Below are 16088 nucleotides of genomic sequence, written 5' to 3' on the forward strand. Positions count from 1 at the left end.
AAGGGAAGGAAGGACGAAAGAAAGACGGTTTTGAATAAAATATATATAGGGAAAAAAGGAGGGAAAAAAGAAAGAAAGAAATTAAGAAGGAAGGAAAGAATGAAAATAAAGAGAAAGGAAGAAATGAGGAAGGAAAGCATGAATGAGAGAAAGAAATAAGGAAGGAAAGAATAAAGTAATGAAAGAAGTGAGGAAAGAAGTAAAGAATGGAAAAAGAGAAGGAAATTCATATCTTTTTATACAAACCAGTTGGGCTAAAGCCATCGAACTCAAAAGACAATTTTTAGTGACAAAATAGGCGAAAATGTCCAATATAAGCAAAACCATTTTGGAGGGTTTTTTTTTTTTTTTTTTTTTTTTTTTGGGGGGGGGGGCTTGTTTATATGACGACATAAAAAAAACGATCATGTCTTTTTTTTCTCTTTCTTTTTTTCTCTTTACTTCTTCCGATCCTCTTTCAGAACTCCACATTTCCATGTTAAGTATAACCGCACCCATGTACAAAAAATCGATCAGGATAAGATACATATACGAGCGTGCGAATATTTACAAATTATATTGGACATGTCTGATGTCTTTTCGATATCTTCAGGAATTCTCTTGAATCAAAGCTTGTCATCTTTTCCAAGTAGCCTAATTATTAACCCTGGGACCACATCAATAAGTTGCGATCATCATAGTTATGTCGTGTTACGACTAAAGACGACATAAGAACTGTTTAATCACGATGTTATCTCCATCGCATGAATCACACATGATGGTCATGCCTCTAACGAAGAAAATCTAACCAAGATAGAGGAGATGATGGTCATTGATGTGGCGAACTTGAGTGTCCGGCGGTGATGACGTCCCTGGCAATGAGAGGAGGCCCATTCGACCCCCTTCCCCTACTGATTTCAGATCGCCTCCAATCCTTCCCGCCACCCTTTGCTACTCCATTTCATACGATTTGGAGCCGATTTGGCATTTACTCCTATCCAAATGCTCGCGATCACCCCAACATTTTGACATCAGTTTGCCCATTACATGTATGTTCTAAACTCTGAAAAAAAATTATCGTAGACCAGTCGTGAGGTCTTCGTCGGTCTTTACTTTGTATCGACCAGGACAGCAAGGCGAATGAGCTACGTAATTACCTATTTCACATTGCGACGATTCACGTCACAATAATGAAAACCGTAGCCTCTTGTCTTGTAGAGGTCCTGTCGGCTGCTGACCGAGCGAACATGGCGAAGCAAGGGATATAGCGAAGCAGAGCACCGCGAGACAGGAGATCCCCATCCAGTAGCGTACCGTGAGCCGGAGGAGACAAAGCATTGGGGGGGGGGCACTGCATTGTTCACAGACAATGCAGTGCCCCCCCCCCCCAATGCTTTGTCTCCTCCGGCTCACGGTACGCTACTGTCCCCATCCCTCGCTTCGCTCGGGAAGCAGCCGCCAGGGCCTCGACAACAGGCTATGAAAACCGTGGAGTAATCGTAGTGACGGTATCAGATCGTATCGGATCGTACAAGAACAATCGTGGTATAATCGTATTTATCGTATAGACAAAATTGAATAGTTCAAACATTTTCGCGAGCAGCTACGAAAGACCAATCGCGGCTTTCGTAAACAGCTCGACAGTGGGAACGGGTATAAGGCGAAGAGGCCTCAACCAAGAAGGACAAACAATAGCATATTCTTGCCAAACGTCCCTATCTGTAATATAAAATAGTCTTAGGTGGGGACCCCATGGAACGGATGATTTTGTCTCCTCCCCCGCAACTACTGGTCTCGTCCTCCCTGGCTGTGACGAATACGATCGATGATTCCCAGGCCCGTATTCTGAAGTCAGGTTTAACTTAGTCCATGGTCTAACTCTGTGCTAAAATTATGGGAAGCCAAAGTGTCAAAATTTTTATTAAGTTGTATTTTTCTTATATTTACTGTACTCTTTCCTGATTCTTCAGTGGTGAAGACAGTCATCTATTCATACTTCCTAGACAATTATGAATGATTTAAGACCCAATCGAGCTGAAATATGATATCTCTATTTTTAGTTATTTATGTAACAATTGGCTATCCATACTTAAACCACAACTTTAAACCCGACTTCAGAATACCGGCCCCAGTGTCTATATTGGGAACACGAATAAGCAATTTCTAGCGGTAATAATAACTATATAAATTCTAAGATATATTTTTTATTATGAATTTTCAATAGCGAGTTCTTAAAAATCAAGCAAATTCACTTTGCATCTTATTTTCTTCAGGACTTAATTTATCATTGATTCCTGAGTGACAAGATTTGCAAATGTATAGTTTGCAATCACGAATTTTGTAGGATCAAGCCCCCCCCCCCCCCAAAAAAAAAAAAGAAGCTCGGCAGTGTACTGTTATGATCCAGTGCTTTTTCTTATGCAATCCATTTTTACTGGACAACCACTGTGAAGAAAATACAGGCGATTCGCCCTAGAACCATTATCTTTTTTTTCCCTTTCTTTTCTTTTCTTTTTAAAGAAATATATTAATGTCTTGACCTCTAGATCGGGTTTAACAAAAGTCACATTCCTGCCACTCCTACGCCTGATTTGCGTCCTTCTTGTAGATATATAGCTGGCGGGACAGTCGGGATAAGTTGTGAGCGTATTTTCTTCCTTTTCCCAGCAAAAAAAAGGGGGCGGGGTGGAGAGGGTAGAGCGGAAAACAGAAGAAAATGAAAACTTGGCATTTACCAATTTCACATCAGCATCATGATGATAAAGCGGGTGGATCCCTCTTCCAAATATTATATTCACACTTTTAAAACACCAATATGATCCACTATCAATATTGCGACGCCCCTCCCTTATACCCCTCCCCATTAGTGGCTCCACGCTACGCCACTGAAACAATCAGAAAATGACCCCACCTATCCGAGGGGCCGCCCCTTCGCTGGCGCCTCGTTTCATCGCTTTATATACCAAACCTTGGGTTTTTACCGAAGTGACCCATTTTCTAGTGCTTACAAACAAAGTCCTCTGACGTCAACGTCCTATTATTACGTAACAATCAACAGAAATCAGGCTATTCTGAAGGGACATTGAAATGGAAAAAGAGGCCCGCCTGGGAACCCCCAAATAAACCTTTAAATCTTTTAAGCTCACATACCAGCACACAACTTTCGTTTTCGATGTCAAAAATTCACACGTACCCATCCGTAGTGAACCAAAATATATATACAGATAATAATAACAATCTCGATTGATCGACGAATATATTCTAGTCAAAATAGAATGAAAGAAATGAGCAAAATTTTACGATTTATCAAGATTACCGGGTGACAAATGGCACTCGAAGAAGTTACTCGATGCTATAGCCCCCCCCCCCCCCCCCAAAAAAAAAAAAAAGAGGCAAGAAAGTCTAATACCTGTAATCGTGTTATATCAATGTTCTTGCCGGGGTCATACGATTTCCGACCCAGCAGTCCCCCCCCCCAAAAAAAAAAAAAAAGAACACTTGATTATATTAATTACTATTTTAAAAAGAGAAGTTTATCGTTTAAAAGAAAAGTACGACATCTTGTTCTCGCTCATGTTGACAAGAATATTCTCATTTCTAGAAAAAATAGAAATAAAAAAGAAAGAATAGACATAGTGTCCCCTAGAAAGTTGTTTATTTACATTTGAGAATGATTTTTTTTAAAACATCCTAGATAAGCAAGTATATCCTTGTTCAATAGTTTGAGTGCCAGTTTCTCCGTGTAATATGACAAAACCTATAAATGCAAAGAAACATAAAGAATCTTCTGAAAATAACAAAATAATGTATTTTTCTTGTTGTTGGCAATTTCGCAAACTCATCCACCCCTCTACGCACAAAGACCATCCCAGAAGTAGGCTACACACCATGTTTATATTAAAGGAGAATGAAACCCTTGAAACCAGCTGAATCCATATCAAAGAGAAAAATCAAAGAAACATACTGTTGAAAGTTTGAGGAAGATTGAATGAATAATAAGAAAGTTATGAGCATTTGAATATTGAGATCACTAATGCCATGTAGATCTTCCCATTGGCAATGCGACCAAGATCTGTGATGTCACACACGTACAACTCCCTTATTGCTTTAGTACTTATTTCACTTATATTATCACTTTTATAGAATCTATCACAAGGTGAGGTGTTCTCTTTATGAGAGGACAAGTACAGAGGTTTCACAACATTATATCATTGATGAATCGTTTGTCATATGATTAGAATGAGCAAAAAGAGATGTTTTGGGGTATATTTTCAGTGTCCAAAAGGGGAGAGTTGTTCATCTGTGATATCATAGATCTTGGTCGCATTGACAATGGGAGGATCTCCATAGCATTAGTGATCTCGACATTCAAATTCTCATAACTCTTCTACTGCTATTCGTATTTTACTCAAACTTTTGTTGATCTTATTCTTTGATTTTTCTGCTTTCACAAAAGCTAACTTGCTCCAAGAGTTTCATTCTCCTTTAAGCCTAACTCCACATGAGAAAAAATTACTAAAATGACATATTTTACAAACCCACCGGTGAATATTTACAATATCATTATCTACTCCTTTTTTTCATACATTGGAATTTCAGAATTCCAGCAAATCGTTGAGAGGGAAAATGGTTCAATACCAACAATTTCATAGTTTTGTGTGTGTTCTATTTTAAGTTCTGCTTTTACTTTCGTTTTCAATGATTACCTTAGTGAATACCATGGTAGGGTCTCTCTTTACCTCAATGGTTGTACAATTATTGTAACCAATAATGGAGGCAGCGTAGCTCAGGCCCGGAGCTCAGGTGCCATGAGCCTAATTACATCAGGAGGGCTAAAGATATTCGTTCGAATTTTTTTAATTTGATATTGCTGATTGACAAAAGTGTATGAATATGATTCAAAATCTAACACTGATTCTAGAAATGGTAACTACTGAACTTCCTTTGCCCAAATTGGGAAGATATATCAATGATTTGGAACTATTTTTTGACTGGCGGAAGAATTGGGGCTATTTTACTGTTTCAGTTGATGAATTTTATCCCATCATAGTTATCTTCATAAATGGCGATTTATTTTTAAAATGAGCTGGCTACTATACCCTTCTCTAGTCAGATATGGAATGTCAGATATATATCCTATCCAAAGGTAGTAAACATTCGACCCTCTAATTTCACATTTATTTTTTATGAATTTTTCCTTAAGTGCCATTTTAACACACAAGTCTATGGGGAATGTTTTACGCGCGTGAGACCCTCAGTCGGTTAGAGCGCATGTTTCGGATAAGATCGTAGATCTCAACGTGAGGGGTTCGAGTCCCGCTCATGCCGAAACGCGTCTAACAAAAAAGTCTGATGCTATAGCGTTGTGTGTTAGCGTGCCTCACCACTGTATTCAGTGCAGGTGTGAATGCAGTTGGAAAACACTCCGTCCATCGGAAAGGACGCAAATGTTGGTCCCGTGTATAGGAGAGTCACAACCTATGCACGTTAAAACCAATACACTCTTCGTCAAAGAGTAGGGTGTATTGCACCTGCCGGCCTACAATACTACAATACTGCAGGAATCTTCAGGATTGAAGGAGGCAGTCAGTGTAGGTTGAAGAAGAAGAAGAAGAACCATTATCGAAAAGCGTTTCTACGACGGTTTCTTGATAAACCTTTGTATAATTTTGTAGATTACGTAATAAGTCATTGTCACGATCGCATATTTTAATAGTGACGTAATGGATGTATTCCCAATAAGGAGCCACTGGATTATATATTCCTCAAAAGACAATTACCTTATTTTCAAGAAATAGGAAAGCCCCCCCCCCATCTCTCTTTCTCCTGCCCGACCCTTACCACCCCCCCCCCCCACCTAGTCTACATAAAACTTAGTATTATACTTGCCATTCTATGTCCTTCATTTTGGTTGGCTGTTGAATATTGTTATGGTGAATATTGTTATCATGGTGAATATTGTTCCCATGGTGATTACTATTGGACAGCAAAGTTTCTACTTTCTAACCTTTTCTGCAAGGGCCTAGTACGCCCCCGCCCCCCCCCCCCCAAAAAAAAACGACCATGGACAGCTCCAAGGTTTATTGTTTAACGCTTCCAGTTCCAATACATGAAACGCACCATGCTAAGTTCATAGACAAAATGGTCTCGCTAGTCGCAAGAAATACCAAATCGAAAGGTTGGGTATCGATCTTCATGTAAGTAGTGATATTAACACATTTCAGCTCACACTTCGCCATAGCCTTAGAAAGCAGGGGTGCTGAACCCCCCCCCCTAAAAAAGAAATTTCTTTGGGAGTGCTGTGTATGTAATATACCATAGTCAGTACCCCCTGGAAATAAGAGTGCAATGCTAAATTGTAGAAACATGACCAAAATCAACTTCATTTTTGAGCGGAAACTTTTTTTTCTTTCCTTTTTTTTTGCTTGTCAATTTTTTTCACAACCAGCACCCCCTCTTCATATTCATTCCTCGGTCACTGCGCTTCGCGCTTACATTTTATACATGTATTCACCCCTCCATAAACTGGGATGATAGCTCTTCAAGCAGCTGATCGGCGACCGAATGCATGGAATGTAGAAGACACCCCCCCCCCCCTCTCCATCCCCCTGCACCCCCGAGGCCCTTGTTACAGTTTCCATGTATAGACCACAAGGGGCACCTTTTGCCGCATGGGGCCCCCTAAAAAATCGATAGCATGCCTGGGAATCATGGTGTTTTCGACCACCGTCAAGACCCTAGATCCATTCTCATTCTGGTTGGGTAAGCAAAAAGTTTGTGATTGAGCGATGCATTCAATACCGGTGGTTAGAAATTTGCATCGAAGTTGAAGCTTGGATGAGCAAAAAGTTTTGGTTTGGACTAAATGTGTTCGATTATAGAGTGTTTGAAAGGTCCGGTATGTGTGCTTATGCTCTTAAGGCATATCGTATCATTGTTGCTCAATTAACGATCAAAATGATAAATACAAATGCAGTATTGTCTAGATGAGTGTGTTGAGAGGTGTCTCTATTCGTTGTGGTGCTCAGGGTTCAAGATTTCTCTTTTCAATTTAGTCGTTCTATACCCAGGAGTGGGATGCGAATGATATTCCTTGAATGCTATCTGGAACGGACTGGGAATCCTGTATAGTCGAAGCATGGACCCTACTACCCTTCTAGGGTCCAGGGTCGAAGTAATATTGTGCCATTTAAATCAAACTCCTTGCAGAATAATGTTATCATGGTTATAATTATCAATAATGCTCTCTATAAAGCGATGTTACCCTATGATAAAGTTCCACGTTATATAGCTCATCTTTCTCAAAATTGTGTGTATCGCTTTTAGCTATAACTTGAACTCTAGTAGTTGGTTACTTTAATTATGCGCTGTTGCTTTTTTTTTGGGGGGGGGGTAATAAAACTATGTTTATATAGTTCAACACACCCTTTTAAATACTTGAGAAGAAAATCTTCCTCGTTTTGCCTGAATTAGGAAAGATGCCGAGCGATGTCAGCTAGCTAATCGATAGGTATCGTCAATAATCTTGCATTCTTGGCTTTCCACAATTGATCTTTGGTGCCCGGGTCCGTATTCTGAGGTTCTCAGTGAGATGTCTGTGTTAAAGTATTGTGGGAATGGGAACCCAAGTTTATGAAGAAAAGTTGTTTGGACCCTTTTCCCATAATTTAATGGTCAAGAACCGATAAACAGAACATGTAGGCCCCATGCGCGACGTGTGCAAATTAATCCACATGTACGAGGTATGAATTTCCTTTTCAAGGTACAAAAAAAAAATCCTTGTCATGGACACAAGTCATATAAGTTACGAATTACTTTTGGAAAACATGGGTGGCTTTCGCTTCATTTCATTCTGGGTATTTGGATTATTATATACTTTTACTCACTTATTCTCTGTTGTTGTTCATTGTCTTTTCGATTGTAAACGCTGTTATTTAATTATTTTGTGTTTGTGTATGTTTTTAATTACACATACACCAAACATTTTTTTAAAAATCGAGATGCAAGTTACTGTTTATTGTCAAACTGAAGTGAAAAGCATTTTCTAAGAACATCCATAACCCCTTCCCAAGAATGATTTTACTTCAAATTTGGTGAATATTACACTCGGGTCTCTTCCCCCATGCAAGATTATAATTGCTATATGATGTAAGACCTAACTTTTTCAAAGACCTATATTATTTGAATTCTCGCTGATAGCACCTACAATCATTATTACAATGTGAGATTCGATTAACTGGGCGTCTTTCTTTAAGACTTAATACCATAATCACCTAAACAAGTCTTTGGAATGAAATATTGAATGCCGGACATGTCATGTCGCTATCTTTGACACCCATTTCGGATAATAGGTTTGGGGAGGGGGCGATGAGTTGATTTCAATTGCCATTTCTAATTTGAAAGTGGCTTCGATTGGTAAGATTGTTGGGGCACGGATGTATGAGAAGATGATGGTGTTATTACGTAATAATTACGCCTTCTCCTTTTTTCCCGATTATACATTTATTTATGTCAAATTTTGAAAATTTCGTGATATTTGATGATTTTTTTTTCTTCAATATTCTCCCTTTCACTGCCTATGAATTTAATGACAGTCTCTCAAATTTTCGTGATATTTGATGAATGTAATTTCCTCATATTTCCAGCACCTTTTCCTGCCCATGAAATTTATCACAAACTTTAAAATTTCGTGACATTTTTTGGTGAATGTAATTTCTTCACATTTCTCCCCTTCTCGGACCGTGAAATTTATGAAAAATAAGATTTTTTTTTTGAAATTTCATGAATATAATTAATTTCTTTCCCTATTTATTTATTCATTTATTTATTTATTTATTCATTTATTTATTTATTTATTTATTTTCCATTCGTGGGTTGGATGGCCCTCTTCAGCCACAGGCTGTTCGTCCGAGAGGTCCTGTTCATAACACATCTCTGCCCATGAAATTCATGGCAAGCTTGTAAAACCTTTAGATGTTTGATCCTCATGATTCTTGTGGGTTAATCAGTTCAGTAATGACAACATGTCGCCCACATGCAGGTCATGGCGTAATTTTTGAGTCGTTCGAACTTATTCCTCCTACACACTCATTTCGGCAACTTCGTCGTCATCTTCCCTTTCAACATCATGGTCATCTTCTGGGGACTGTTTCATGAAAGTTGTCAGCACTGACAAGTTGTCTTTCTCCGATAGTTACCATAGTAACAGTGAGAGGCCAGTGCCTTTCAGCCAATCAAAACCATGGATTTCACTGAAATTGTCAGCACTGACTAAATTGTCAGCACTGACAATTTAGTCAGTGCTGACTACTTTCATGAAACACCCACCAGATCTTTATCGCAGAGAGTGCTAGTCTGGGCTTTGGTCATCTCGCAAGACCTTATGTCAAAATGGTCGAAGAATGTCTTTCACCGAAGACATTATCTGCCGATCGATGACCACATTGTTGGGTTCTCCTGAAGAGCTTCGGCTGCATGTCCCTCACGTATGGTTCTGACACAATCCGAGTGATGACACTAAAACATGAGCAGAACTGTGGATCAATACTTGGCCGGTTTGAAAGCTCAATGTTCAGTCAGCTGAGACGTGTTAATTGACTAGTCCTGTCTTTGTCATGTTTGTGGTGTCGGCGGAGCCACACCGGGCGAAACCAACACCAGACCCGATCAAAATCATATGTTATTTTCAATGACGTTCCATCGGTCGGTTTAGAATCGGTTTCCTTGGTGTGACTGTGATGTAAGCGGTGAAAAGATGTCTTGAAGGATGTCGGCTATGTCTTTATGACTTCTCGAGCCACTTCTGGAAGATTCCGTCGACATGCAGACCTGCCAACAGTCCAGTCAAGTTCTATTGCCAAACTTGAGATAAAGGCTTCGTGGGTTGGTCTGTGTCATCATGCCTTTGAACCACGTCTGAATGTTTCTCCTGTCTCCAGACCGGGTCAAAGGCAGTATCCGACCCTTAGCATACATTATAAGATTCCACAGAACGGGGGGGGGGGGGGTGTGAGGCACTTCTGAAAGTTCACGCAGTCTATTATCGATCAGCACATTAATCAAGATTGCCGCTCTCCGCCCAGGGTTCCTATCAATCATTCTTGTTGATTTGGTAGTTATGACTACGTGCTCTGTAAAAAAAAAAAGCATTGGAACTAAATGAGGAAGGTATAAATATATTGAATTCATATGATACGAAAAATGTCTTTATGAGACAAATCAAAATAGGGGAAAATGGACATGAAACGGCCCCTCCCCCCAAAAAGCGAGATGTATTATACTTTACATCCTACAATGGTTGCATAAAATAAAAACTATAACTTTCAACATTTTCGATTTTTCTTCCCATTGCCGTAATGAGTCAGAAGGCACAATTTCTAAAGTGCTACGAGCGAGAAAATAATGACCTTTTTAATACAAAAATGATATCATTTTGACATGATATTCAGAAAATATCATTATTTTACCCTTTATTTTCCCTTTCTTTTCTTCTCTATTTTCCCCTTGTAAATATTTTTAGGTGTTCCACGCCCCCCCCCCCCCATCTTTACGCCAGTGACGCTGCCCACCTGAAAGATTCTAAACTGTTGTTAAACATCAGAATGGACCAATCACAGATGCAAATATGAACTTCCCATTTTTGAAAGATGCGATGTCATTTGACAATGACCAATTTCAAGTATTATAGATTGAGTCATCGTACATACACGTTCGCTCTGTGTATTCAGCATTATTTAGGGTGTCGGTTCTATAGAAAACAAGTCTGGAAATCCTTTTTTCTTTCCGGATCGGTGAATTCAACAAGTATCCAGAAAAATCTATAAAATCGAAACATTTCTCCTTTAGAAAATCTCCATTGTTTGATAGACAACGTCAATACCATTGAAGTTTTCCTTGTACAAGCTCAAGTTTGCAATTATAGATGATTATGATTAGTAGCGTAAATGAGCCACAAAATTTGATTGGGCCAGTCATGGCGCATGGGTCAAAATTTAAAAAAGCTGCGAGCGAGCAAAAATGTTCAACTTTTTGATGAAAAATCTTTTTGTAATACATTTTGACATAATCATAAAAAATAATATCATATTTCACACTTCTCTCTTTCCGTTTCTTTTTTTTCTCGGTCACATATATATATTTTTAGGTGGGGGGGGGGGAGGGAAGCGCTCCCAATCTCCCCCCCCCCCCCATCTGTACGCCACATTATGATTGTGTTCTCTTGGTCGTTTGCCTCGAGGGAAGGGGCACTTTCATTTAGGCCAAGGGAGGTGGGTCCAGGCACTAGATGACCAGGGCCGCGTCTTACAAAGAGTTACGTTTGATCCAATCAGTCGTAGCTCTATGGAAATCCATCAGTGTCATAATATTTTATCGGGAAATTTGCAAAATGTCCGTTGCAAACAAAGGAGAACACTCCAAGTTGTCAAGAAATCAATGATTTTATGGATATACATTCATATCTAGATTTTTTTTTAACAAACATGCATTTTATATGTTGACTTTGCTGGCTTTCCATAGTTGCGATTGATCGGATCAATCGCAACTCTTTGTAAGATGGGCCCCAGATTTGAGTCTTGAATTAATGGTCACTGTCCATACACTAGTAGAGATATTGCATACAGCAATTGGGTTCGCCATTTTACCAAATAAAAGCCGAACATTTCGAGGTGCCTACACCTGGCGTATTGGGCAAAGTCTCTAAAAAGTCGCGAGTGGGCGAAAATTATGACCTTTTAAAAATGAACATAATATTATCATTTCATGATATAGATTGTGATATAATATTCAGAAAGTAAAATTGCATTCTACCCTTTTCCTTTTCTTTTCTTTCCCTTTATTATCATCATCATCATTATTATTATTATTACTATTATTATTATTGTTATTATTAATATTATTATTATCATTATAATATTATTATTATTTATTATCATTATTATTATTATCATTATTATTAATATTATCATTATTGTTCCTGGTCATAGAATTCTTGGGGCATAGTGCCCGCGAGGCCCCAAGCTCCCAATCTATACCCCAGCGGGTTCCGCTGTTGGCACCGAGTTACGAATACCTGACTTTAGGTGTCATTCCATATGTCATAAATTAAAGTATCTTTTTTCTTCTGGACAATACATCGACAATAAGAAAACATATATCATTGTTCCATATGGGTGCTATAAGCAAGCTGATTCAATAAAGAACAGGCATAAAATTGTACTCATCACTGGATAGATGGAAGTCGAGTATGATGTCCATATTTTTTTTTTTAATAGGCCTGAAAATGACAAAAGCGTTCATGTTGGCCTCTTGTAGCGCTTAGTGATGGACCTTAAACAAAATGCTCGAATTTCCCGCTAAAAAGTCATCTCCTATTCATTTATGCCATGTCCTTTGATATTTTTTTGTTGTCCCTTCCCATCCACCCCCTTTTTTTCCCGCCAAACCTGCTCCGATCCCTACACCTTTCCCACCAACACAAAGGCTTCCCGCGCTATACGTCCAGGCAGTGAACAGAGGCAGACGACCAAACGCAACTATCGCTATTTCCAGTTCCCTTTCCCGTCATTTTTCACCCCCAAAATTCCACCTCACGGTTGTTTCAGAACAAAGGACACCTCTCTGCCTCTTTGCTTGCTGCTTGGGAAATAAAAGAGAGAACGGAAAGGAGTGACAGAGATGGAGAAAGAAAAGAAGGCCATGGTTAATTTTTCACCTTCTTCCCTTCCCTGCCTTGAACTTGCAGTGGAGTGAACTTGGTTAGCCCTTTTGAACCTGAGCAATCGTTTTCACCGCCGATAGTTTATTATTTCACTTCTATTCCGAGACGGGGTCTACACGCTCAACGCCACGCGACTGGGGCCTCAGTTCGAGGGGGAAATTCATTCCCTCATTTCTTTCTCTTCCCGAAGAAAGTGGGAGGCCTGGACGGTTTTTCCCGGGGTTTTTATTCAACATCCTCAGTATTGCTTAGAATGAATCCTGAAGAGATGCAAAAAGGCCTAAACATGTGTCATTATTTTCGTGGAGTAGCTTAAAAAATTAAAAAAAGCGTATAGTTATAGATTATTTTATTGATACTTCAACTTTTGTCAACTTTTGTAACCCCCCCCCAACAGGAGACCCACTTCAAATTTTTATAGTTATGGGGATGGTGTAAAAAAAAACATTTCAGGAGCATAGACCCCCTCCCCCCTCCTCCCCTGGAGAATGATAGGTTGCAATATTGCGATTCTATAGGGAAGATTTATTCCACCCCCCCCCCCGTTACATTATATTCGTTTATGGCTGCAAGAGAGACTAACTACTTGTTGGAGCTATTAACCAATGATATACCATATGCACCCATTAGTCTTGTTTCCAAGCCTTATATATTTCCTTCTTTAAAAAAAACACGATTGAATAAATTTGTTAAAATGAAATTCTTTGATAACGTACAATTAAGCAAAATCTTAAAATCAGAGACAAAGAACTATTAAAAAACGTTAAATTGAAAAATAAAATCAGATCTAAAAAAATGTATCAAAAACTTCGACCTGGGTGGGTTGTCGCACGCGACTTGTAAAAAAAAACTCCTTCTGGAGATCAAAAAGATCATAGAGACGAACCCTCGGAGAAGGTGTATAACCAAACTCGAAAGAAAGATGAATATTTGAACAGACAGACAAGACGTCTTGAGTCTTGGAACACTCTGACCTTATTTGGTCATGGCGGGCCGTTCTTGTCTTGCTATCGAGTTTACGTTTTATGTGACGTTGCCATAAAGTTTTAAGAGTGTATGACAAACTGTTGTACCACCTGACTTTCTTTCTTTTTTTTGGTTATCTTTGGTTCATGGCCGAGTTAACTTGTTGGATGGAATTCCTTCGTCGTCGAAACTGATCTTATTTCATTGGTATTTTGTTTCTACGTCGTTCATCATTCCTATAATAATAATCCTCATATACCGATATTTTTAACCCATTGATTACCGTCACATTCACTAGTATTGTGACGTCACATTCATTCCTAATACGTCATTGTCAGTCATTATGACGTCGCATCTCTCGAGTTTCGGAGATAATTATTATCAGTCGATATAACGACCACCTGTCTTTAGCGTGCAACCATCTTCAACGCATAGAGGTCCCTCCTTGTTCGAAGGAGCAGAGATCGGTTGAGGGCTAGAGCGACATATTTCTTTATGTTGAAAATTATAAAATAAAGATAAAAAAATCGCCACCGGTTGGGTTGTTATGATGGGTACCTGTTGAGTCCTACTCAACTTGGCGCTTCATAAAAATATAAGTTGTAAGAAGTTATTGCAAAGAACGGCTTTATTTTGCTTTATGATGAGCATTTTCCCGTTATTGTTTTGGTGCCCCATACACTTTACCCCTCAATTATTATTTGTTTTATAAAAAGCCTATACTTCCAGATAGTAAGTACGTGTATGCCCCCCCCCCCCCCTCTCTCTCTCTCACTCGCACACGCGTTCCCTCACCCGTTTATTTACATATCCTAATCGAATATGATGTATTTAATAGGGGGGGGGTGAAAGTTTCGATCGCTGTTGTCATGTACCCGTCAAATCATATTTCTTTATCACTGCTTCCGAGTAAATATAATGTCACACGATTTCTTTCTACTTAACAATTTTATTTTATGATTCGGCTACCATATTGATCTACCAGCAATATAGCAAAGCAATGACGTACGTGTTGATATTGAAGTCATAAAGGGGCGTCCGCCGTCGTAGCCAGTAGCGGGCGGGTGAATTCTTTATTTTTTCATAGAGGGGGGGGGGGGGGGGCAAATGACAATGATGATGATCCACATAGTGTATATTGCGCCATATTTCTGTTAAAAACATTCTTAGGTTAGTATGAGTGTAAAAATAATGCAATATAAAAAAAAATAAAATAAACAAGTAGGCCTAAGTTTATAAATAATTATAGGTCTGTATTTATTACAAGATTAATAAGCTGATAAATCAATGTAACGGATCAAATGTGAAATATCAATAATTTCACCCCCCCCCCCCCCCAAAAAAAAAAAAATTATATATATATGATAATAATAAAAATAAAAATAAAATAAATAAATAAATAATAATAAAAATAGTAAATCTTTTCTACTGCTCTTCGGGCAGTGTGGATTTTTTTCACAGCATCCCTCCTTACACTATTAAAAGCCCGCAGCCGCCACTGACAGTCAACATAAATTCTATAGTAGGCAGATATCAATTTTCATTGGAAACAACGTTCAAATTTGTTTCCGATCATAATTGACGAACAACGTCTGGTATCCAAGACTACCATGTATTCTCGCACGCACAATGCGCACGCCAGCCACCGCGACGTGATCGCACTGCGCTCTGATTGGTCGAAAGTTTGGTGACGTACTATCGCGGGCTGTTCGGCGTTGATAAACCGCGGAAACCGCAAATACCTCCTGTACGTTGTGTGCGGTTAAAATGGACAACACTTCAAATATAGAATGGCCGTAGTTCGGAAGAATTAAACTCTAATTGGGTGATACCGAGATAGTCTTTGTCTAAATAAATATCCGGTGACTAGAGAGACCTGATATTTTCTGTTCATGTGTATACAAATCAGAATTTCTAGTAATTTTACAATGTTTTATTCTTAAATTGTCGCAAATAAATATCTATACTCATATTGAATTCGATGATCTGAAAAACTCACCGAAGAACAAATCTAATTTGTAAACGAGATTTTTTTAATTACCCCCCCCCCCCCGCCTGTTTATTCCCAAAAGGAAACAGGGGTTGTCTTTCCTTCTTTGTTTTTTATATTTTTTCTTTCTTCCTTTCTTTTTTTCTTTCTTTCTTTCTTTCTTTCTTTCTTTCTTTCTTTCTTTCTTTCTTTCTTTCTTTCTTTCTTTCTTTCTTTCTTTCTTTCTTTCTTTCTTTCTTTCTTTCTTTCTTTCTTTCTTTCTTTCTTTCTTTCTTTCTTTCTTTCTTTCTTTCTTTCTTTCTTTCTTTCTTTCTTTCTTTCTTTCTTTCTTTCTTTCTTTCTTTCTTTCTACTGCCCCCTCGTTCCCCTCTATTTTCCGTTCAATCTCCATCCCGCTTTCTCTCACATTCTTCCATGATGTGTGTGTCTCTTTTT

Source organism: Lytechinus pictus, unplaced genomic scaffold (assembly GCF_037042905.1).
Source record: "Lytechinus pictus isolate F3 Inbred unplaced genomic scaffold, Lp3.0 scaffold_20, whole genome shotgun sequence".
Lineage (NCBI taxonomy): Eukaryota > Metazoa > Echinodermata > Echinoidea > Temnopleuroida > Toxopneustidae > Lytechinus > Lytechinus pictus.